General features: G+C 38.1%; 2 long non-coding RNA genes across 4 annotated transcripts in view; one reads left to right on the top strand and one right to left on the bottom strand.

The window, feature by feature from the left end:
- LOC135218427 (uncharacterized) overlaps positions 1-5,710 on the top strand; it is a 29,546-nt gene extending 23,836 nt beyond the window's left edge. The window contains exon 3 of the long non-coding RNA XR_010315320.1: positions 5,259-5,710. This is a non-coding gene — a long non-coding RNA (uncharacterized LOC135218427). The remainder of the gene's footprint in view (positions 1-5,258) is intronic.
- Positions 5,711-5,719: 9 nt separating this feature from the next.
- Positions 5,720-21,712, bottom strand: part of LOC135218419 (uncharacterized) — a 99,016-nt gene continuing 83,023 nt past the window's right edge. For all 3 annotated transcript variants that reach the window (XR_010315318.1, XR_010315319.1, XR_010315315.1), the window contains 4 exons: positions 19,034-19,164; positions 13,401-18,252; positions 8,742-8,865; positions 5,720-6,104 (listed from right to left, as the gene is read on the bottom strand). This is a non-coding gene — a long non-coding RNA (uncharacterized LOC135218419). The remainder of the gene's footprint in view (positions 6,105-8,741; positions 8,866-13,400; positions 18,253-19,033; positions 19,165-21,712) is intronic.

Here is a 21,712-nt window from a genome sequence, read left to right as displayed (position 1 = left end):
ACAGAATTTGTTTTAACATATATGTTGATTTAAATGCCTCTTGCACTTTGGAAGTGGAGTATAAAATTGCTCAGTTTTAGGAAATATTTACACAACATTGCACAGCAGCTATGTAATATTTACACAAAATATACATTTGCAAGGAAATATTTACTCATAAAATATTGCATAGTTTTAAGAGTTTGCACAAAATATTGCGGTTTTAAGGGATTTACAAAATACTGCAGTGTTAAGGAATTATTTACGCTAAAATATTTGTCAGTTTTAAGGACTTGTTTACAAAATATTGCACAGTTTCAAGGAATTATTTGCACTATTTTTAAGTTAAGGAATTGTTTACAAAATATTGCAGTTTCAAAGTATAATCTACACAAAATAATGCTCAGGTTTAAGGAATTATTTTAAAGTATTACACAGTTTCAAGGAAATATTTACACTTTTTCAGTTTTAAGGAATTATTTACAAAATATTGCACAGTTTTAAGGAGATATTTATATAAAATATTGTTCAGTTTTAAGGAAATATTTTGCAAAATATAGCACATTAACGAGGAAATATTTACTCATAAAATATTGCGCAGTTCTTAGGAAATATTTACTCAATATTGCAGTTTTAAGGAAATATTGCACCCCTTTTAAGGAAATATTTACACAATTGCAGTTTTGAGGAAATATTTACGTAATATTGCACAGTTTTAAGGAAAGATTTACCCTATTGCACAGCTTTATGGAAATATTCACACAATATTGTACACCGAGGTTAATATTTACAAATATTGCCGTTTTAAGAAAATATTTACACTATTGCGGAAGTTTTAAGGAATAATTTACACAATATTGCACATTTTTATGGAAATATTTACAGAAAATATTGCACCGCTTTGATGGAAATACGCAAAATATTGCACTGTTTTAAGTAAATATCTAAACATTGCACGGTCACGGTTGCAAGGAAATATTTACTCATAAAATATTTCAGAGTTTGAAGGAATTATTCACACTATTGCAGTTTTAAGGGAATATTGACACAAAATATTGCACAGTTTTTAAGCGAATATCTACTCAATAAAATAGTTTTAAGGAAATATTTGCACAAGTATTTCAGAGTTTTAAGGAAATATTTACACAATATTCCAAAGTTTTACAGAAACACTCGCACAGTTTTAAGGCAGTATTTACACAATATTTCACAGTTTTAAGTTAAATTTTAAAATTGCACAGTTGCAAGGAAATATGTACTCATCAAATATTTCATTTTTAAAGAACTATTCATACAAAATATTGCAAAATTTTAATTAGATATTTTTAAAATATTGCACATTTTTAAAGAAATATTTCTACAGCACACAGTTAAAAGGAACAATTTACTCAAACTACTGCACAGTTTTAAGGAATTCTTTACACAGTATATTGTGTAAAGAATATTTACATATAAATATTTACACAATTGCGCAATCGCAACATATATTGCACGGTTGCAAGAAAATATACAAAATAGGAAATTTTTACACAATTAGAATTAATATGCCTGTTTTCAAACTTGGGGATTTTCCGAAATATCCATTGATCTTGTTTCAAAATGTTTGTTGAGTCGCGAGAATCTGACAGATATGATTTCTTCTCAGATTACATACGTGCTAATGGAAGCGTCCAGGCGAAGTCTCTCTCTCTCTCTCTCTCTCTCTCTCTCTCTCTCTCTCTCTCTCTCTCTCTCTCTCTCTCTCTCTCTCTCTCTCTCTCTCTCTCACACACACACACAATGAAAATAAAAAATAAAATCTGTAATTGTACTTATTAGAACTGTGAAATGTCCTCTTCAATTTTCAGATGTGCGATCTCCGAGCGAAAGGCAGTATCTCTTCACTTCCGTTTCCTACTATCAAGCTCCCATTGATTTATTTATGTCTAATCAAACTGGCGTGACATCATCTTGATTATGACGCCGAAGCTCCCTTGGACGAACGTTCATTCCAAACAAATGAACCCAGGTAAGAAATCATAATACCCCTACTGATTTAGACCTGTCGTAGACAATGTTCTCGACTTTCTTTTCGCCTTGCAACATTTAAACATCTAAACTTTCTTTCATATAATTGTCAAATGTGTGGCTTCGGATTCTTCGTTGGTTGCAGATATTAATAAAATCGATGGTGACGGCATTTGAAACGACTTAACAAAAGTACTAACAAGTAGCTTATTAGAAGAACTATTCCCTAACGCTCCTTAAAGCAGCATAATTTGCCCGTAAAATCAAAGTTTGTCCAAGAATAAAGCTTGGGTTTATGTATTAAATTGCTCTGTTAGCTACTGACTTTGCGTAGTCATGGTTTTCAAAAACCACTGTAAAGGTCATCTATTCATTTGGGCTCAATTTAAGAGTTCTCAAAATTCCAAACTTACTGCTTAAGGATGCTAAGTTCCTAGATATTTTTTGGGCGTATTGAATCAAAATTAGACAAATTTTGAGTCAGGTTCACTGACATTTGAATTAAGGGGCCAAGTGAGTCACCTAGTCGTATGTATTATAGGCGTGGAAACTTTATATTAAGGCTTTGATATAAGCAACTTGTCTAATATAAAGTACAGACTAAAGTAAAAGTTACACCATTTATTCAAATACGATAGGGTGTGTAAATCGGTGCGTCAAAGAATGTTTGAAGAGTGACAGGGCGTGAAGAAATGGTTGGATGACCTTGACAGTTTCGGAGAGTTTGTTTTGTCAGGGAGCAAAGGATCTGGTGGTGCTTCTCTGTGACTTTGACTGACTGACTGGCATTCATCAGGGGTCTATTTTTACCATAAAATATATTTGCCAAGCAACCGAACTAACTTTTGTGTGAAGGCTCTCGTTTGTTCTTTCCCTTTCGAGCAGAATGTAATCGACTAGTTTGTAAATTATTCACTCCGTTCAATGTTACGACCGTTCTGAGTATATAAAGGGAATAATAAGGTAGAAATTCATTCATAAAAATTCAGAATTTGTCTAGTTTACATAGAGCTAAGTTGGTAAACGACTGTCACAGAACACAATAAGTAGTTTCTTATTTAGAGTAAACTTAAGTACAGCCTCAGAGAGGAACAATGTTTTCGCTTAAAACAAGTGAAAACAATCACCAGTGAATAGGAAGTTCCTGCATTTCTGTGCCAGTCTTCTCAAAGCAATTGCTGTATTAATCTTTCGATAAATTGACTGCTGAAGGGAATCTAAGTATTTTGGTTTAGCAGCTCCATCGAGGTCGATAATCCTCCTCCAGATAGGAAAGTTGACGTCATTTTCTTTGAGGTTGTCAGACGGTGGAAGGGTTCTCTTCACTCTCTGGTGCACTTTCTGGCTGAATCTCTGCTCCCAATCCCCTCAATGGGGCCTATATCCTTTGCTAGTCATTTCCTGGTATTAATTTAGCAACTGCTTTACTGACTACCTTTTCCACATCTCGTCTTCTCATATGCCCCAAACCGTCTGTCTGTTCTACAGCTTCCGGTTATCACTTGCATCGTCACCATCTCCCACGGCACTTTGCCTATGAACTTTAGCATCACGATCTAGGTATATTAGCTTGGCATTTGCCTTTCGAACCAAATTATACCGCTGTCAGCTCACATGCTTCAGCTACACTTTTGCAGTACAAATCTTATGCTAGATCGTAATTCTTCGGTTGCTTAGTATAAGGATATTAATACCAATCTTTGTCCACTTCATTAATAAAGAGCTCTTATCGTCGTTTGTACCATCTCGGTACTCCTTAATAGTCCATTGTGTTCAAAAGGTAACAGAAGTCTCAACTTCTTCCAATATGGAGTCCTGCCTTTATCTCTTTCCTAATTCTCCCTCAAAAATTTTAGTCATTGTGAGTCCCTTACTCCTTGTATAGTTTGCAATCTTGAGCATTTCTTTGTGACGCCATCTACAACATTAAATGCATAGTAGTATCAAGTTAGCCCCGCACACCTTTCCCCACAGCATTCGCAGTCCGCTTTCTTGACTGAACGTTTCCTTTCTGTTTTTCTACTCGTCTATTTTCTCTGTTTACTTTGATTCCCATGCTCTCACCATCCCACTCTTCCTATTCTTATACATATCTACCAGCTCCTCTCTTCGTCCTACCCTTAACGCTGGGCTGCCCGCACACCAGGAACCACCCTTCTGCACTCTAATAATGCTTTTTCCTCCAAAAGAACTAAAGGCTCAGAGGTGACGCTGTGGATGGGCACCAACATCGACCTTATATCCCTTGGCAACACCTGCCGCTGACTTCATTCATTTTGGTACCCTCTGCTTTCACAAGGCCTACCTGAAATTGCCTTTCCATCCAGTATTTAGGAGTCTGTTTTCATGTCTGTTCAGTCGGTTTATAACTATAATTCACGTTACCACCCAAATTTAGGGTCATTTCAGAGGGTGGAATAAAAATCTTTGTGGCTACGGGAGAAGTAGGGTGCGCTTTCTTTATTAAGATGATGTAATGATACAGAATAATTCTTTAGTTCCAACTTAGTAATCTGAGGACTAACATTAAGCGTTGTGAAAACGAGATAGTAGTGTTGGCTTAGTAAACATCGGCTTCTCTCTCTCTGTTTAGTGTAGCGTTAATGATTACTTTTGGAATGAAAACTTTGTCAATGTAATACGGGTCCAAAAAGCTGCTTAACTTAGCTTGATCCCCGGTAAAAATTTAATTTGAGTTACGTAGAGTTCGATATAGTTTCCCGACATAATCTTAGCAACCTGACTTTTTTTTATATATATCAACCAACGCTTTCACCTTCCCTACGTATAGTTATGCGTGGTATATATTGCTGGAGGGGAACTTGAATAATTTTGGAAATGAGATTGATTATTGTAGAAAAAGAAGTCAAAGACTGCTATAGATAATATTAGTATTTGGCATTGTTACGTTACCCAAGGATTGACTTGTAATTATTAAGAAACGCCTTCATAGTCTCCCTGCAATTTCAAATACCAACATTTAGCGTAAATTGAATAATCTCATGTATATTTGGTTCCTGACTTCCTTATTGGCTGACAGATGGTTATTATAAATTAATTATGTTTGCTTTGTTTTAATGTTTCGCTTATAACCTTTCTGTAATGGAAGAGAGAGTGCGAATAACTTGAAAGTACTAATAATTCTCAGTGATGCCAGTATGAAGGGTCTCATGTTAAGCTAAACTTAAAGCAGGCATTTTATATAGCCGGAATACTGATTTGATGAGAAAGTTAGTAGTTTGAGATGAACAATAATGCTAAATTCGTTTCAGGAAAGGATGACAGAGAAGCTCACAGCAAAGGGAAAAAGCATATCACTGGTCGACCATTCATTCCATATACCTGGTCAAGTGTTTGCCGAAATTTAATCTTAAAAAGAAGTCCAACACCGGACGGTCCCGAAGGTGAATCTACAAAACCGCCTGTATAGATGGCAGAAAATGCACAATCTCCAAAAACTAAACCGAGAGTGAATCTACACGACCCCCTGTGTTGATGGTAGACGAAGGTGTATCTACACTACCATCTGTAATGATGGCAGAAAATGTAGTAACGAACCAACCGAAGGTGAAGCTACTCGGCAATTGGTTTTGCCAGTTCTTTGTTCCGAAATGCTTGCCTAGTAGAGGTTTTGACATTTATTGACTCATTTGCATGGTTTGAGGTTGTGCAAATAAATTTTCCTAAAATAAGCTAGCAAAATAATTTAGGGAATAGAAATATTGAGGAATGTCAAGAAATTTTAATTTAATCTAAGACAATTGTTATTAATATACATTAGATATACATATAATAATTTTACATTGGTTTTTCTTTAAACTAGTTTTTCTCTATAAAACCAACAAACTAAATTTTTTTTTATTTTTCATACTAAACTATTTTAAAAAGTTAAACAGGATAAGAGTTCCAAAAAGCCTGATACCGAAACTGGGCCCCCAGTGGCAAAAAAATAAAAAAATTTATAAGAAATTTCTGGACGCCTCGATCATAAATTCTTTAATACTGCCCTGGAATACCGGCAACTGTATAGAGTTACACAACTGATATTCCGCCGTTCGGTCCTCTTGCCCACCGGTCTTCTGGCCGATCCTGTTCATTCGCGTTTATGGTCCTTTTCTCTGTAATAGACAAGAAAACTTCATATAAGTAAGGAATAATCATGCTCTATGAAGACTTGTATAGACCCTTTTCATTCGCATTCAAGCTTGATACAGTATCTTAATCGATTTTAGGCTAAACGTGGACAAGTTTCATGAGGAAGCAATGAAACTAGTCCTCAGGCCAACCTTTCGAATCTTAAAAGTGTATCAAGACTGAACACACGAGAAAAGGGTCTTTCTTCAACTCTTGGTACCAATTCACAGTAAGGAAATAGAGGTCATTTCAGCTGTCCTTTAGTGGTATCAGTCATTTAGCCATATTTCCAAATCCGTTAATTTAAAAGACTTCCCCATTAACAAACTAATTTATAGTGTTCTATGACAGACTGGTTCAATATTATTTCAAAACCAACATTCGTATCTACGGTCAGTGTTATCTAATATTACCCTTCTTTCAACATCTAAAGCTTTCTAATTTCTCGATTTCACCAAACTTTCGTTATCTTGAAAAGTATTTAAGACAACTGCGAGTTATCACTTCAGATGGGGGAATTCATTGACTCCGTACCCAAAAATTACATCGCACAGATAGGAAATCCTATTGTTGACAGTAATTTTCACTAATTGTGATCAAAAGCAAAACGCAAAGGTTGTAGTAACTTGTATGCATTTCAGTGGTATTCAAAAGAAATTTCAAATTTATCTGAATCTCAAGCTTCCCTGTTAAGACAAATAACTTGCAATTTCAAACTTACTTGAAAAAAAAAATTAAAATCCCCTTAGAATCCCTTAATTCAGAAGTACCCTTAAACGTCCTTTGGCGTTTCAATTGTTCCTTTAAAAAAACCCTCACGATTAATTTATTTAAAAACCCTTGTAATTCAAAAGTTCCATAGAAAATCCCGGGTCAATTCAAAACTTCCATTAAAAATCCCTTCTCATTTCAAAAGTTACATTAAAAATCCATGGTCAGTTAGAAAGTTTCATTAATATCTCTGGCCAGTTCAAAATTTCCATTTAATCCATTGTTAGTTCCAGTTACATTAAAAATCCATTGTCAGTTAAAAACTTCCATTAATAATCCCAGGTCAATTAAAAAGTTTAAATTAAAAATCCCTAGTTCAAAACTAACATTCATAATCCTTTGTCAATTCAAAACTTCCATTAAAAATCCCTGGTCAGCTTAAAAGTTCCATTAAAAATCATATATTAGTTAAAAAGTTCCATTAAAAATCATATATTAGTTAAAAAGTTCCATTAAAAATCATATATTAGTTAAAAAGTTCCATTAAAAATCATATATTAGTTAAAAAGTTCCGTTAAAAATCCGTGGTCAGTTCAAAATTTCCATTACAATCTCAAGTCAGCTCAAAACTTCCATTTAAAATCCCTTGTTAGTTCAAAAAGTTCCATTAAAAGTCCCTTGTCAGTTCAAAAGTACCACTAAAAATCTTTTGTCAGTTCAAAAATTCCATCAAAAGTCTCGTTCTAATTCAAAAGTTCCATTAAAAGTCTTGTGCCAGTTCAAAAGTATCATAAGAAATCCCTTGTCAGTTAAAAGTTCCTTTAAAAACCCTTTCATTTCAAAAGTTCCTTTAAAAATCCATTGACAATTCAAATGTTCCTTTAGAATTCCCTTAAGTCAAAAGTTCCTTTAAATCTCTTGTCGGTTCAAAAGTTCCCTTAAATCCCTTGTCGGTTCAAAAGTTCCTTTAAAATTCCCTTATCGGTTCAAAAGTTCCTTTAAAATTCCCTTATCGGTTCAAACTTCCGTTAATATGCCATTGCAATTTCAAGAGTTCCTATTAAGAAGTCTTAGCCGTTTCCAAGTTTCCATGAAAAAAAAAAAAAATCAAAGATTCCCTTAGAAATCCCTCGCAATTTTAAATGTTCCCTTAAGTGCGCCATAATGTAAGCCAGACAGAAACACTTTCACTTTAAGCTAAGAGCACCGTAAAAAAATTAACGCCTAGGAACTTGCAACATATATCAGGAGTCCGGCGGAAGAGGCAACCGGAACCAATTTAGCACGAGAAGCAACCACGGATCAAGATGGACAGAGAGTCGAGACAAGAGAATAAGTTACAGTAGTGCTTAAGTTACTCAAAATGCTGAAATGTGCTTCAAGGCTTACGAGTGAATTGACTATTTATCGTGATTTATATTAAACGTTGCATACCTTTTTCACAATTAGTTATAAGTCTCTCTCTCTTTCTCTCTCTCAAAAATTTGTGTATAACGCCATCATCGAAAAACGAAATTCAGAGGTTCTACAACTATGAAAACTATTAATCAAAGCCTTTAAGCATTCCCTCGCTTAGAACCTCGTACTATACTGACCGCTTTCTTTCCTCTCTCAAATGAAAATCACTAGACCGATAGAATGTGCCTACGTCACTCTTACATTCTCCATCTCAACTTGACTGCAAAATGTAAGGAGCAAAAGGCATTATTTTATATGATTTCACGCATGGATAAAATATAATTCCCCTGAAACGCCAAATTTGGTGAGATTTATTAAGATGTTACAGCTAACAGAAAACTTAGTCAGGTGTCCCTATATTTAAAGACTGTAAAACAGAAACGAAGTCGGTCGTGGGTCATGTTAATAGCGTAATGATGAGCATCCGTGGGAATAACACACCACCACCTTACCTGTATGGCCTCAAAGGTTTCTGTAGTTAAGAGTCGTTTGAGCTAATCCTTGCAGTTTTTTTTTTTTTTTTTTTTTTTTGGCATCTCTTCTGATGTGTTCGTCCCCTTTGCTGTTATTATCTACCTGGAAGATAAAAACTGTCAAAAGAAAAAAGCCTAAACAATATTTGTTCGTCATTACGCACATTCCTACGGGTCAAACGACATTGGGTAAAAAAAATAGATTACCAGGCTTAAAAATTATACAGTACGGACCAGTGCACACGTTTATGATGCTGCGCTCTGACCAGATATGCAATATTTGCCAATATTAAATGGACAATAAGTGACACTTAACTAAACTTGTTCTCTTGAAAATTCATGCAGATCGAAGTTCGTATTAAGGCCCCGTCCACACGGCCGAGTTTTGCTCTACGAACTTTGTTCGATGTGACGTCAGAAGCGGAGAAACTGCGGTAAAGTTCTGACTTTTTCGCAGTTTCTCCGCTTCTGACGTCACATCGGACAAAGTTCGTCGACCAAAGCTCGACCTTGTGGACGGGGCCTAACACACACACACACACACACGGGGCCCATATTTGTCGGTTTTATGAATAGAGAAGAGACTGTACAGTTCATCGCTCCTAAGAATCGAGAATGGGTTATATATCAAGAAGAAATCCAACACAGTAACAACTCCCGCATACTCTATTCCATTGCATGCAACAGTTAGGCAACTCGCCATTCGCTATCACCAAAGTTCAGCAACATTGTGTTTGGTCATATCTGGAATGGGTGACCATTCCGTATGAGCTTACTTTTGTAGGTAAAACAATAACACTTCAATCTGAACGAGCTTTTCATAAGACAAAGGCTTACCATTTCATGAAAATTCTATACTATTTCATGAAAATTCTAGTCATTAAGTACATAAGTCCCCCCAATATTATGTAGAGAACGTTTTTACGTAGACCGTAGAAATAAAGTATGAAATATGTCAATACTTCGCCATATAGGCTACCTGCATACAGATAAAATCCATTTCATTGGCTCATTTTGTATGCAGGGATAGACTACTTTCCCTTTATCAAAATTGTCTTATCTTTCTATTATATGGCACGAAATTAAACTAAGTACTCCTCATTTGAAATGCATATAATTTGCTTTATCCAATGCAGTCCATGCGAGTCGGTCAAGGTATCGGATTATCGTGAAAAACTAATAGAAAAAAAAACATTCCTATTTCGATAAGTACTCCTGGGAGTATTGAATTTAAAAGAAAACGGTTTTGGTTAAAGAAAACCACTTTGGATAGTAAACTAAACTAACTTCGAGAGAAACTATGATTCGCAAGTTTCCGTTGTTTTGAGAAATCAATGAAGATTTAAGTCAGTGCAATGATATATTCGCAGTTAAAGATTTTATGTTTGCCAAATAAATAAAATTTAGAATTAACCCCTATTTAATTTTCAAACGCCTTGTGTTAAGATCAAAGGCGACATATGTTCATGTTAAAAGTCAATGTGGATCTACCTTTTGCAGATTTTTTTTTTTCTTATAAGAGTACCATAGTGGGTAGATCTACAGTACTATTCCGCAGCGGCCTAGACTATGGCAGTTGCGGTTTTCTATGTAGTTTTACCTCCTGAACAAGAATTTTAAGTAATATTTATTCGGACGACTGTAATTAACCCCCAGGGGCCAGTACTAAAAACGGCGAAATACATTGGACGCCCCAATCAAAAATGGATGTCGTACCCGCGGTTACGTTCCTTGCAGACCGTGCGGGACTATTCTGTAGAATTACCCCATGGTGTGATACAATCACCACCACTCCCTGGGCCACTTAGGGTAGATTCATGGATGAGCCCCGTGCTTACAAGACAAGTACTTGTTTGGCGGCCGCTGATTGGCCGGTACCGGTAAGTAGGCAGCTCTCAGCGGGCGCCAAACAAACTTCTCGCAGGCATATAGCTCACTCAAGAATCTACCTTAAGTGAGCCTGCCATAGCCTGTTATCGCTCACACACACTAATGGGGCCGAAACTTAACCGGCCAGAATATAGCTAATAAAAGTTAGCACTGAGACCCATATATTTTGATTAATACAAATTCATACAATAGCATGTGGAAAAAAAGTATCACCAAAATAAAAGGACATTAGCATAAACCCTATATAATTTTTCTTAAATCATAAAGATCTAGATGCTAACTTCCTTATATTAAGGATTTCATGGTAGATTCAAATACGTGACCCGCAACGTCACAGCTGTCATTTATTGCAACGATTTAATAACAATAGAAACATCGCTAGCCACAAGCGCACAGCATCCAGCTTCATCTAATTAACAGACTTCAAAACTACGTAGCGTTTAAAACTTGTATCTTTTCCTAAGCAAGAAACTGGCTCTCAAGTTTCCTTGGTCGAAAGCGAAACTAGATTTCTTAAGCATATATTTAAAACACAGTGTCCAAGCCATAAATAGTGTCTGCAGCTTCGTTAAGTATCAATTTTCTTTCGTCAAAGTAACATTGTATTCCAGTGAAAATACGTACAAGAGCAATTGGCCAGGGAATGAAGTTTACTGCCGACTTATGTTTGGCACAGACGCAAAGGTATGTTATTCTGTACACTAGTTTTGTTTTGCACGCAGCATATTTCAGCTTCGCTGGGCCTTGAATAAATTCGGTTTAAAAAATTACCTATGTACAGACCTAGCTTATCTTTCGTTAATCTAAGCAGGAAGTTGTGGACAAGATCAATAAACCTAGTATTTACCCTTTTAATTCACCAAGCTGCAAAGTTTCTTTTAGCAAAGTTTTTTTTTAAAGCTATGTTTTAGACTAAAAATTTAACCTAACGTCTATGAATCAAGGACAGTTCAGTTCAAGCGTCCAGCAATGTAAACAAAGCTCAACCTTAAACCTTCTGGAGAACCAGAACTCTTTCATTTATGTCTGGGAAGTTAACAAGTCTTGCCAACTGATCGACAGTGCTTAACACTACCTGGCTGGGTCTATACAGTAATTTCCCTTCTGGTTTCACTCAGTTTTGATCAGCTTACCACAAAACCTATTATACAATAGGTTTTTAAAAGCATGAAGGTTTTCTTTAAACCCCACTAAAACAATATTAAGTACATAATGACACTGCAATGAAGGCAAGAATGGACATGTAGAAAATATGTATACCACTGAGCCCAAACCAATTATGGGTATTTTACGAAATATTAAAATAGTGCTAAGTTAAAAGGCAGTGTCTGAAGAGATTCTTTAAAAGAGACTTCGGCTAATAATTCTAAATATCAGCATTCCCCATTTGAGAACACCAAGGGGATTTCTTTTAACAAGAGTAATAAACACTACGGCATATAAATTTAGATGGAACTTTGCTATCCAAGCTACCAGAACTTAATGGAGGATTATTTACTCCATATGAATCTGGTTTAATTCTGGTAATATAATGGCATCCAATTGCAATGAAGTAATGGCCGTTTACTTTCGAATTACTCGTGCACCACCACCAGTTATTTTCACTGAAGCTCCAAAAACCTTTGTCATCAATATTGAAACTCAATAGAAATGTGCCAAGTTTATCTGGCACTTAAAACCCTAGGTCAAGTTATTAAATCAGCAAAATAACTTATGTATTAAGGATCTAGTAAAACTAACTAGCTGTTTACATTTCCATTAGTTGCTATTAAGGCATTATTTCAACCTAGGACAAAATTTCACTCAGTACATGTTATTTATAGGAACTGAAAATAAAAGATTTACTATAAAGATTCAAAAATACAGGATCTTTCCTAGATAGTGACCCCAAAGTGTTTTAACCCGGTATTCTTTGTATGGTGTTTATACGTTGCATGGAACCAGTGGTCATTCAGCAACGGGACCAACGGCTTTACGTGACTTCCGAACCACGTAGAGGGTGAACTTCCACCAGAAATACACACCTCTCCCCTCAACGGATTGGCCGAGAATCGAACTCGTGACCACCGAGGTGGGACGCCATCATCATACCAACCATGCCACTGAGGCGCTCTTATAACCCGGTATGTCTCCACCTTTGCAGTGTGTTCAGTACGAGCTCGTTGGGAATTACCGTAAAGGTTAAAATAAATATTTAAGATAACTTCCAAGAAACAGTGCTAGATAAACTGAAAACCCTTTGTGGGTGGGGGGGAGTGGGGGGTTGGGGCTTGGAGGAATAAATTCCTCCAAAGGTTGGTTGGGGTCACTATATGAACGATCCAATATACTTAATCCATCAAGCAACGTCAGTCTCTCCAAGTTCTACTAATATATAAAAGTTACATAGTTTCAACTTCTACAGTGAAGTTAAACAATGCAACGTCTTCTATCAAGTGCAAAGTAACTGGAGAAACTAAGTTCCCACCCATAATTTTTGGCAAGGAAAAGAATGATGGAATTAAGATTAATTTTTTATTCAGTCCATCGTAACAATTCAGTTAATGCTAAATTCAAAACGCGATTAAACTATCAAAACTTATAAAATTGTAACGTTTGAGTTAAAAGCAAGACTTACGAAACGTGGACGGTTCAGGTGTTCAACAGTAGTTAAATAAAATTTATTAATTGCAGTTTATCTACAATTCACTAATTGAGATTGTGAGCGAGAGACTTCACCAGTTACTTCAAAACAGATACGACAATTACATTCTCTGCTGGAACGCTCCTCAGAAGGTTGCCAAATAGTCTTGGGAAACTTCTTCACGACCACCTCAAGATTATGATGTTGTTGTATTAAGCCAATACTTGTTGGCACGGGCCTTTCCCTTGTTCGGCCCGTAGGTGATCTGAAAAGATTCATTAGGTACACTGTTAGTTTTTTGAAATTGGAAATATCTTTAGTTGTAGAGATAGAAGTGGACAGGGGAAGGATGATGGGGTCAAAAAGAGAGGGCCATCATGTCATATTATAGAAGAAGTTTGAAAGAATGTAAGGCTTTCGAATATCGGAGAAGCGGTGCAGGTGGGTTTGTCCAACCCTTTACTCCCTTGGGTCCCTGCGGGAGGATTTCAGTTGTAGGTAAAGTTTTAAAAGAATGATAGTGGATGATGTGGATAGAGCCTTACAGTGAGGGGATGTGATGAGGGTGGGTGATGTCACTTCTTAGTTTCTTTACCTTGGTGGAGGTAGGTTGTAGAGCACCTGGGCATGCTCTTCTAAGTTTTCAATGATTGTCTTTGTGACTGTGGCAGCTGCATGCTCTGCATCTTGTGCAGGTAATTAATTTTGTGCTGCACCTCTTAGCTGTGCTGTTTCTCTGCATTCCAGCAGGTAGTGAAGGAGTGGTTGCCGAGTTTCTTCTTGACAGTGTTCACATGGTCTGACACTGTTTACCACAAACTTCCCAGCAGGCTTTATATCCTAGCCTGAGTCTGTGGATGATCACAGCAAGTTTTCTTGGTGTGTGCCTGTCTATGGGAGGAGGCACAAGATCAGTCTGTGTCTTATACCATCTGGCAGACTGAGTGCTTTTCTACCCACTCACGATGGTCTTTTAGCAATTTTTATTTGTTTTGCAGTGCAGGTTGTATCCTTATTTGCACTCTGTCAATGTGTTTTGTACTTTTGGCTAGCTCATCAGCCCTCTCGTAGCCTGGAATTCCTGTGTGACTGGGTATCCAGTTTAAGGTGACAGGTCTTCCTCTTTCGCTGTGCTGGTGTAGCAGTGTTTTAATTCCAGCCAGCAGTGCCTTATTTTCTTTGTTTTTCTGTTGTTGCAGGGCTTGCATTGAGGACTGAGTCTGTGTGGATGATTACAGGCCCTTCATTCTCCAGTGAGTACAGCAGTGCCTGTCTTATTGCTGTTAACTGTCTGCATAGTGGAGGCGTGGTTGGAGGTCCTCCAGCAGGCTGTGAGTTTCTCGAGTATACTGCAGCTCCCGTAGTTTGATTCTCAGGATCTACAGTGCCATCGGTGTAGTATGTTTGTGCTACCTATGGTCTCAGTGTTTCCGATTGCTTCATAGGCTGCTGCTCTTAGCTCTTCTCTTGTGCAGTCCTCTTTTGCTCTTGGCAGGCTTGTGTATTTGTATATTGCAGTGTCCTTCTTCCAGGGTGGTAGTTTTTGTGTGCCCTGTGTTGTCTGGACCTAGTTGCAGCAGTGTTTCTGCCATGCCTAGACTCTTGATGTTGTCACTTTGGTCCTTACCATAGGAACTGGAAGTTTGAATCTCTGGGTGTTTAGAAAGTCCCTCTCTTGCTCTTTTCTTAGAGATGGAGTATCTTTGAGAGGAACATCTTTGCCATTGTGCTTGCATTTCGCTGTGCAATCCTATCCTCTAATTTTGGCAAGTTGGTTTCAAGCTTGAGGTTGCACAGCCTTGTCCATGTGGGTGCTCCTAGCATGAGCCTCATTGCATGGTTTTGAATGACCTCCAGTGATTCTTTTTGAGCCTCTGTCAGCCTCATCAGAGTGGGGGCAGCGTAGTCCACCAATGTTCTAGTGCAGGCTAGGTAGTACTTCCTTTGTATGTGTTCATTTGCTCCCTCCTTCAGGGATGACATGTATCTCATGGTGGCCAGTCTTGCATTTGCTTTCTCTCTCAAGTACTTTATTTCTTCCTTGAAAGTTAGCTGCTGATCTATGACAACTCCCAGGTACATGTAGCTGTCTACCCATTCTATGGGCTCAGCTCCTATTGTTAGTGGTTGCAGCGGTCTGTGGGCTTTTATTGTCATGGCCTTTGTTTTATTTATGTTTATTTTAAGGCCAAGCTCATTTGATTTGTTGTTTATGTCATTGAGTGCCCTTTGCATTCTGGGTACTCTAACAGCTCCTCTTGCGACTACACACACATCATCGGCATAGATGAAGATTTCTAAGCCTTCTGGAAGCTGCAGGAAGGCTATACTCTCCATTAGTATATTGAATAGAAATGGGCTCAGAATTCCTCCCTGAGGGGTGCCATTTTCCAAGTCGTGGAATGTAGACATCACTCCTTGGAATTTTACTCTGGCCTGCCTTCCCAGTACGTAGTTTGTTGTCCAGGCTAGGAAGTGTCCTTTGACTCCCTTCCTTACTACTGATTGAAGTATTGCTGCTGGACTGGCTAGTTCAAAAGCCTTTTCAAAATCTATGAAGACTACTGTGGCCTTCTCCTGATTTATGTAGCCGAGAACATTTGTTATGCACTCTGTAGTTCCGACTCCTTCCTGATATGTATATAGCTGCTTGTGCAGTGGACCAATCTTTTACTTCATTCTATTTAGTACCATTTTTTCTCCTGTTTTCTCAATGCATGACACCAATGCGATTGGTCTTGGGTTCTCTGGATCTTTAGGTTTGGGGATTGGCTGCGTGTCCTGCTGCCGCCAGGTTTGTGGTCTTGTGTGTTCGATGTGTGTTTTGTTCAGGATTCTCAGAAAGGCAGTTTCTCCTGCAGGACCCATTTTGCTGATCATGGTGTACGTTATCCTGTCTGCTCCTGGTGCTGTCTCTCTGCCAGCTTTAAAAACTGCTTTCAGTTCCTCTACTGTGTAAGGGGTGTCAGTATCATCTGGTCTGTGGCGGGCTGCATCGATCTCCTCCCATCTGATCGGTGCTAGTTGATCCTGAATTCTTCTTGTTTCAGGGGAGAGGTTACCTGAGCTAGTCCTACTGGCGAAGGATGTTGCCAGTCTTTCCGCTTCTTCTAGTGGGTGAGGGAGAGTTGCTACGGGTGTTTCTTCTTTCCGGTCCTCTGTTCAGCCACTTCCATAGCTCCGAGAGAGATGTGTACTGTGATAGTTTTGTACACCATTCCATCCACTTTTCAATTCTTATCTCTTGCAGCTGCTGTTGAACATCATTTTTGACTGCTTGTAGCAGTTCCCAGTTTTCTGTTGTCGTCCTTTTCCTGTAGTTTTTTGTTACCCTGTTCAGTAGGGTTTTCAGTCTTCTTACTTCCCTGTTCAGTAGGGTTTTCAGTCTTCTTACTTCTGGGCAGTAGTACCAGGAGTCTTTGTAGGTGTGGTCTCTTCTTCCTACTCTCATGGGCATTGCCTTGTTTGCAGCATTGTGTATAGCCTCAACTAGATCTTTTTCTAGCTGATCTATGTCTTATGGAGGTGTGTATTGTGCTGCCCACTCTTCAAGGGCTAGACGAAATACAACCCTGTCTGCTAGGTCTTTGTTCCATGTCGGAGGAGGCGGCGGTATTGGCGGTAGTTGCTGCATCTCCAACTGTTACTGTGGCAAAGTGATCGCTTACTAGTGTCGTATGTACTTGCCACCTTGTTAGGTGTGATTGTTGTTGTGGCAAATGTCAAATCTAATCTGCCTCCTCTTATGTGTGTAGGTTGCCCTGAGTTGAGTACACACACTCCTTCAAACTCATCTAGAGAGATAGCTATGTGCTCTCCAGGTTGGTTTGTGGTCGATGGGGATGATAGAGGGTGATGTGCGTTGAAGTCCCCACATATAGTTGTTGGTGAATCTCCTGCGTGTGCGAAGAGCTGTGAGAGCTGTAGTTCTCCTGGTTCTTCTCTATGTATTTTTCTATATATGTTGTATATATCTATCCTCTGGTTTAGTAGTGTGATTCTCACTGCTAGGGTTTCCACATTGTTGCCACAGGGGATTGGGTTGTGTGTTCTCGCTGTTGGGATTGTATTCTTGACGAGAATTGCCAATCCTCTGTTTGTGCCTACGCATGGAGTTGTGTAGACATTATAACCAGTTATTCTGAATTTTGTCCCAGTTGTTAGCATGGTTTCTTAACTAGAATGATGTCCACATTTTCTGTTTTGCAGACTGCAATTAGTGTGGCTGCCTTTGTCCTTATTCCACCAGCGTTCCAGTTTATTATCTTCAGCATGATTGGTATGTTGAGGAGAACTGTCTGGGGTCCCTTGGTGCGTATGTTCTTCCAGTTTCTCCTGTCATGCCTTCAGTGACTGATGGTGATGATGAGGATGAGGTGGAGGAGTTGAGAGGAGTGTGGGTTATTAGTTCTGAGGATGTGGAAGGTGAGGGGTTGAGGGTGGATGTGGAAGGTAGAGGTGACGGGGTTTGAGTGGGTTTTGGTTCAGCTTTGGTCGCTGCCTCCTGCATAGAGGTAAGGGGGAGGGGGACTTGGAAGCTCCTTTAATGAAGCTCTTTAGTGAAGCTCTTTAGAAGTACTTCTATGTACTCTTGGACAGTTTCCGCGTTGATGTCTCCCTTAATGATTCGGTTGGAGAAGTCCATCAGTCTGTCCCTGAGATAGATTGTTTTGATGAAAATGGTCCTTGGCAATGGTTTAGGTGCCTGAGGATTTGTTTGCTGGGGGGTGGGTCTTCTTGATGCAGACCTGGAGCAGTTTCTTTTTCTGCTGGGCCCTGCTTCCCTCCTGGATTCCTCCAGCTCCTCTTTGGTGTAAAACCTTCTTCTGGGCCGAGGTTTTGGGGCTGCCCTTCCTCTGGATATGCTCCTCTCTTCTTGTCTCTTTGGGCAGAGCGGCATTTACTCTTGCCAATCTTTCAGGGCATCCCCAGGCCATCAAGATTAACCAAACTAGTTCTTCAGCCCTCATTCCAGTCCTGGAGAAGAAACAAACCAATTAGTATGTTACAAAAATACTGCACCTTGCATATTCTGCTATTACCAGGCTAGTCAAGAGGACAATTTCTAAGATTTCAAAGTACTAAATTTAAAAAACGAATTTAAAGCTTAATTTGGGTTTTTTTATTTGGAATCAGTTTATTTGGTTTCAATCAACTTGAGCAGGAATTAGTCACCTTTCCGATTTCCAAGGTTCAGAACATCCTCCTCCTCTAAGCATCACTTTAAAAACACTTTTTCTGGGCTTAATATATAAATGAACTTCAAACCACGTCTATATATTAATGAACTTCGAACCACGAACCACTTATGGTTTCGTGAGGGCCTGCTACGACCATATTTATAATCCCCTATCATTTCTCAGGGACAAGAATAATTATGATGACACCTACAATACCAAGAACTTCCTAAATCTGAGCTAACATTTGCTCCATGCTTTGAAAAATACTATCTGTGCGCTTTTTTCAAGAACGCACTTGGAGGGAAGAACTATCTTGCCCTTTACATACCAGTAGATTAACTTCCAGATAATGTTAACTACAGTAATGGATACTGAGGCAACAGTGATAAATTGAGAGACTGGTTGTTGCTGCAAACTATCACTGCTTTATACAAGCCCTCTTGTAAATTTCAGAGAGAGAGAGAGAGAGAGAGAGAGAGAGAGAGAGAGAGAGAGAGAAAGCCTCTTTTAAATTTCATTAAGCGCGCGTGAACGAGAGAAAATACGAGAACTAGACAAAACGAGAGAATAAAACATACCTCAACAAATTCGTCGACTATTCCATCGAGCAGTATATTCCTAGTGAAAGACCAGATTCCCGGTGTGCTGACTAATATCCGATGATACGGAGTAGCTGGAGAGTCAGGTTAGAAATCTGTTATGCTTAAACCTGGAAAAATATTACTCTTTATAGGATTTTGAACTGAAAACTTTTAAACACCCACAAGTGAGAGTTATATAAGTCAAAATAACCTATTTTTACGACCAATTTTAGATTAATTACTCTTGCGAAAGTTATCCTGCTACCTTTTACATAACAATTTCTCCTTGTTCTCATTCTCCTTACTGGCCTGTAATATTCGCTACACCAGAGAGGCCAGTCAGTTAAAAGTGCATTTGATATTTCCTAAGTGTATATTTGCGCACGGGAACTGCTGAACATAATTTAAAACTCACTTATTCTCTAAATCAAACATTTCACAGGCTCTTGGATGGATCCTGAACAAAAATCTACACCATCGTAGGTGAAAGTTTACTATAGAGCTGTCCTATCGCATATTTGCTAAGCATAGCTACATGTGGTTTGAGAGAGGGTGTAACAGTCCTAGTTCACATTAGCTACAGGAATGATTGTCCCTAGTAATATTCTGAGCCCAGGACTACGAAATTCTATTATATTCAGCGCCTTCTATATCTATGCAAAACATAGAAAAAAATCAGTACAATTACAGGACGGAAGAGATAAACCTTATTATATTAAATGCAGTCTAATTTCAAAGCCGTTGGCTCGTGGGAAAATCACGGTCTTACTTTGGTTAGCTTTTTCAGTTAATAAAAACTGGCCTTTAATAAACCTAAAAACCATCAGCTGCAATGTTAATATATACGTATATGTTCTACATAAAAATCCTTCAACCAACTGACGTTAGCCACCTCATGAGTACGTCACTTCACATATCTACACTCTGCAACAATATTAGCGTGAGTAAGCCACCGAGTTCTCTAAACTTCTGCAATAATTATTAATTTTCTAACGAGAAATACTAAAATTCCTGTCCCAAGCTTTGATAGCCCTTGCATTCTTCCAAACCTTTTAGCACGATTTTTTGCACTAACATACTGATATCATCCAATTGCTCTTGGAAAGCCTCAAATAGTTCTGGTTCATTAAAGGGAACAAGACACCAATATTACTATATATCACTCATTTGTCAGACGGGCTTAATAAAAAATGTGAACCCCGTAGTTGTGAAGACATCTAAAGCTCTCACGTAGTAGTATTTTACCAGCAGTTTCGTGTGCATGGATCAGTTCCAAAAAAATCCGCACTCAAGTGGTGCTCGTCTAGGCCTAAGACTATTCAAATATCTGCTCACTATCCATTCCAAACTTCTTTACCTTAACACCCGACCAGCTGTCTTGACCATTTAATGTCACTAAATTTAATCAGTCTAATTTCATAAAACTTTACATTTAAAGACTTCCACATTTCATTAAATTGGCGTGGCCCAGCATTGGTCTAGATCTCTACTTTAAAACGAGAAGAGAGCAGGCAGAGCTGCTAGCAAGGCAGTTACAATGCCATCCTCTAATCAATAAAAATGCTCCGAAAACTCCCTCTAAACGAGCCAAATAACACTATTGACCCACAGGATACAAAATCTATCAGAGGTTCCTTTAAAACCACACTTTCCTTGAAAACTTCAAACTGATATTGGTCTAAATCTAATGGCTAGTGGAAATTTTTCAATAATAGGTAGCTCGCTTAATTCACTACTGGCTGTCAACCCTAAACATTAAACCTACATAAGCTTCAATTTACAGATTACAGATTGCATTAAGGACAATTATAAGTTTCCTTAAGTAGGACAAAAACGCAGTTCATTAGAATAGGCAATAAACGCTTAGTGATCAACAAGACAAACTCAACGCTCAAATAGTTACGGTCCGAATTGTACTAGAGAAAAATATTGACAGTGGGCCAACTCACTTTCTAATTCATTCCTAATTTTGAGAATTTACAAACTTATGCTGAACTGGACTTAATGCATTCGAAGATCAGTTCCACAGGAATTGGCACCATTAACAATCAATTTTATACAAATAAAATAAAAGGGCCGTAACCATAACTAGCCTTACATTATAGGGCTGCTCAACTGAATTTTCTGACAGAAAAATGTACAAGTGAAGCCCAACACAGACCATTTCGTTCGGAAAAAAACCCCGAAACAGAAGTCTCACGCAAAATATAAAGACCCAAATCATGCTAGGCTGTATCGTACCTTTTTTAACGAAAATTTTTTGGGAACCACGGAATTAGCGTTAAGATTTTTATACGGGTTTGTAAACAAAAAGGCCCTCACTTTGGGGAACCACAAAATTACCGTTAACGAAGATTTTAATACAGTTTTAAAATACACAATTCGGCCCTCACTTCCTTGATAGAAGCACAGTTAAACGTAATCTCATGTAAATTACCTCGCCTTCTCTCCAACAGTTAGGTATTTTAAGTACCAGACATACTCTGCTAGCCTTTAACTTAAATGTCAACAAATACGAAAAGTTTTCCGATCCACTAGTTAATGTCCACAACTACGTAATACAATTTCCTTCAGTCAAGTTGTGTATTAATTTCGCAAAAACTAGTCTGCTACCCCTTGGCGTTACACGGTATGTCAGGCAAGTTTTTTTTAAGAGCGTTTACTCTTTAGTCTAAA

The sequence above is a fragment of the Macrobrachium nipponense genome, chromosome 19 (genome assembly GCF_015104395.2).
Source record: "Macrobrachium nipponense isolate FS-2020 chromosome 19, ASM1510439v2, whole genome shotgun sequence".
Lineage (NCBI taxonomy): Eukaryota > Metazoa > Arthropoda > Malacostraca > Decapoda > Palaemonidae > Macrobrachium > Macrobrachium nipponense.
The sequence above is the reverse complement of the archived record's forward strand: the minus strand, read 5'-3'. Positions and strand labels throughout refer to the sequence as shown.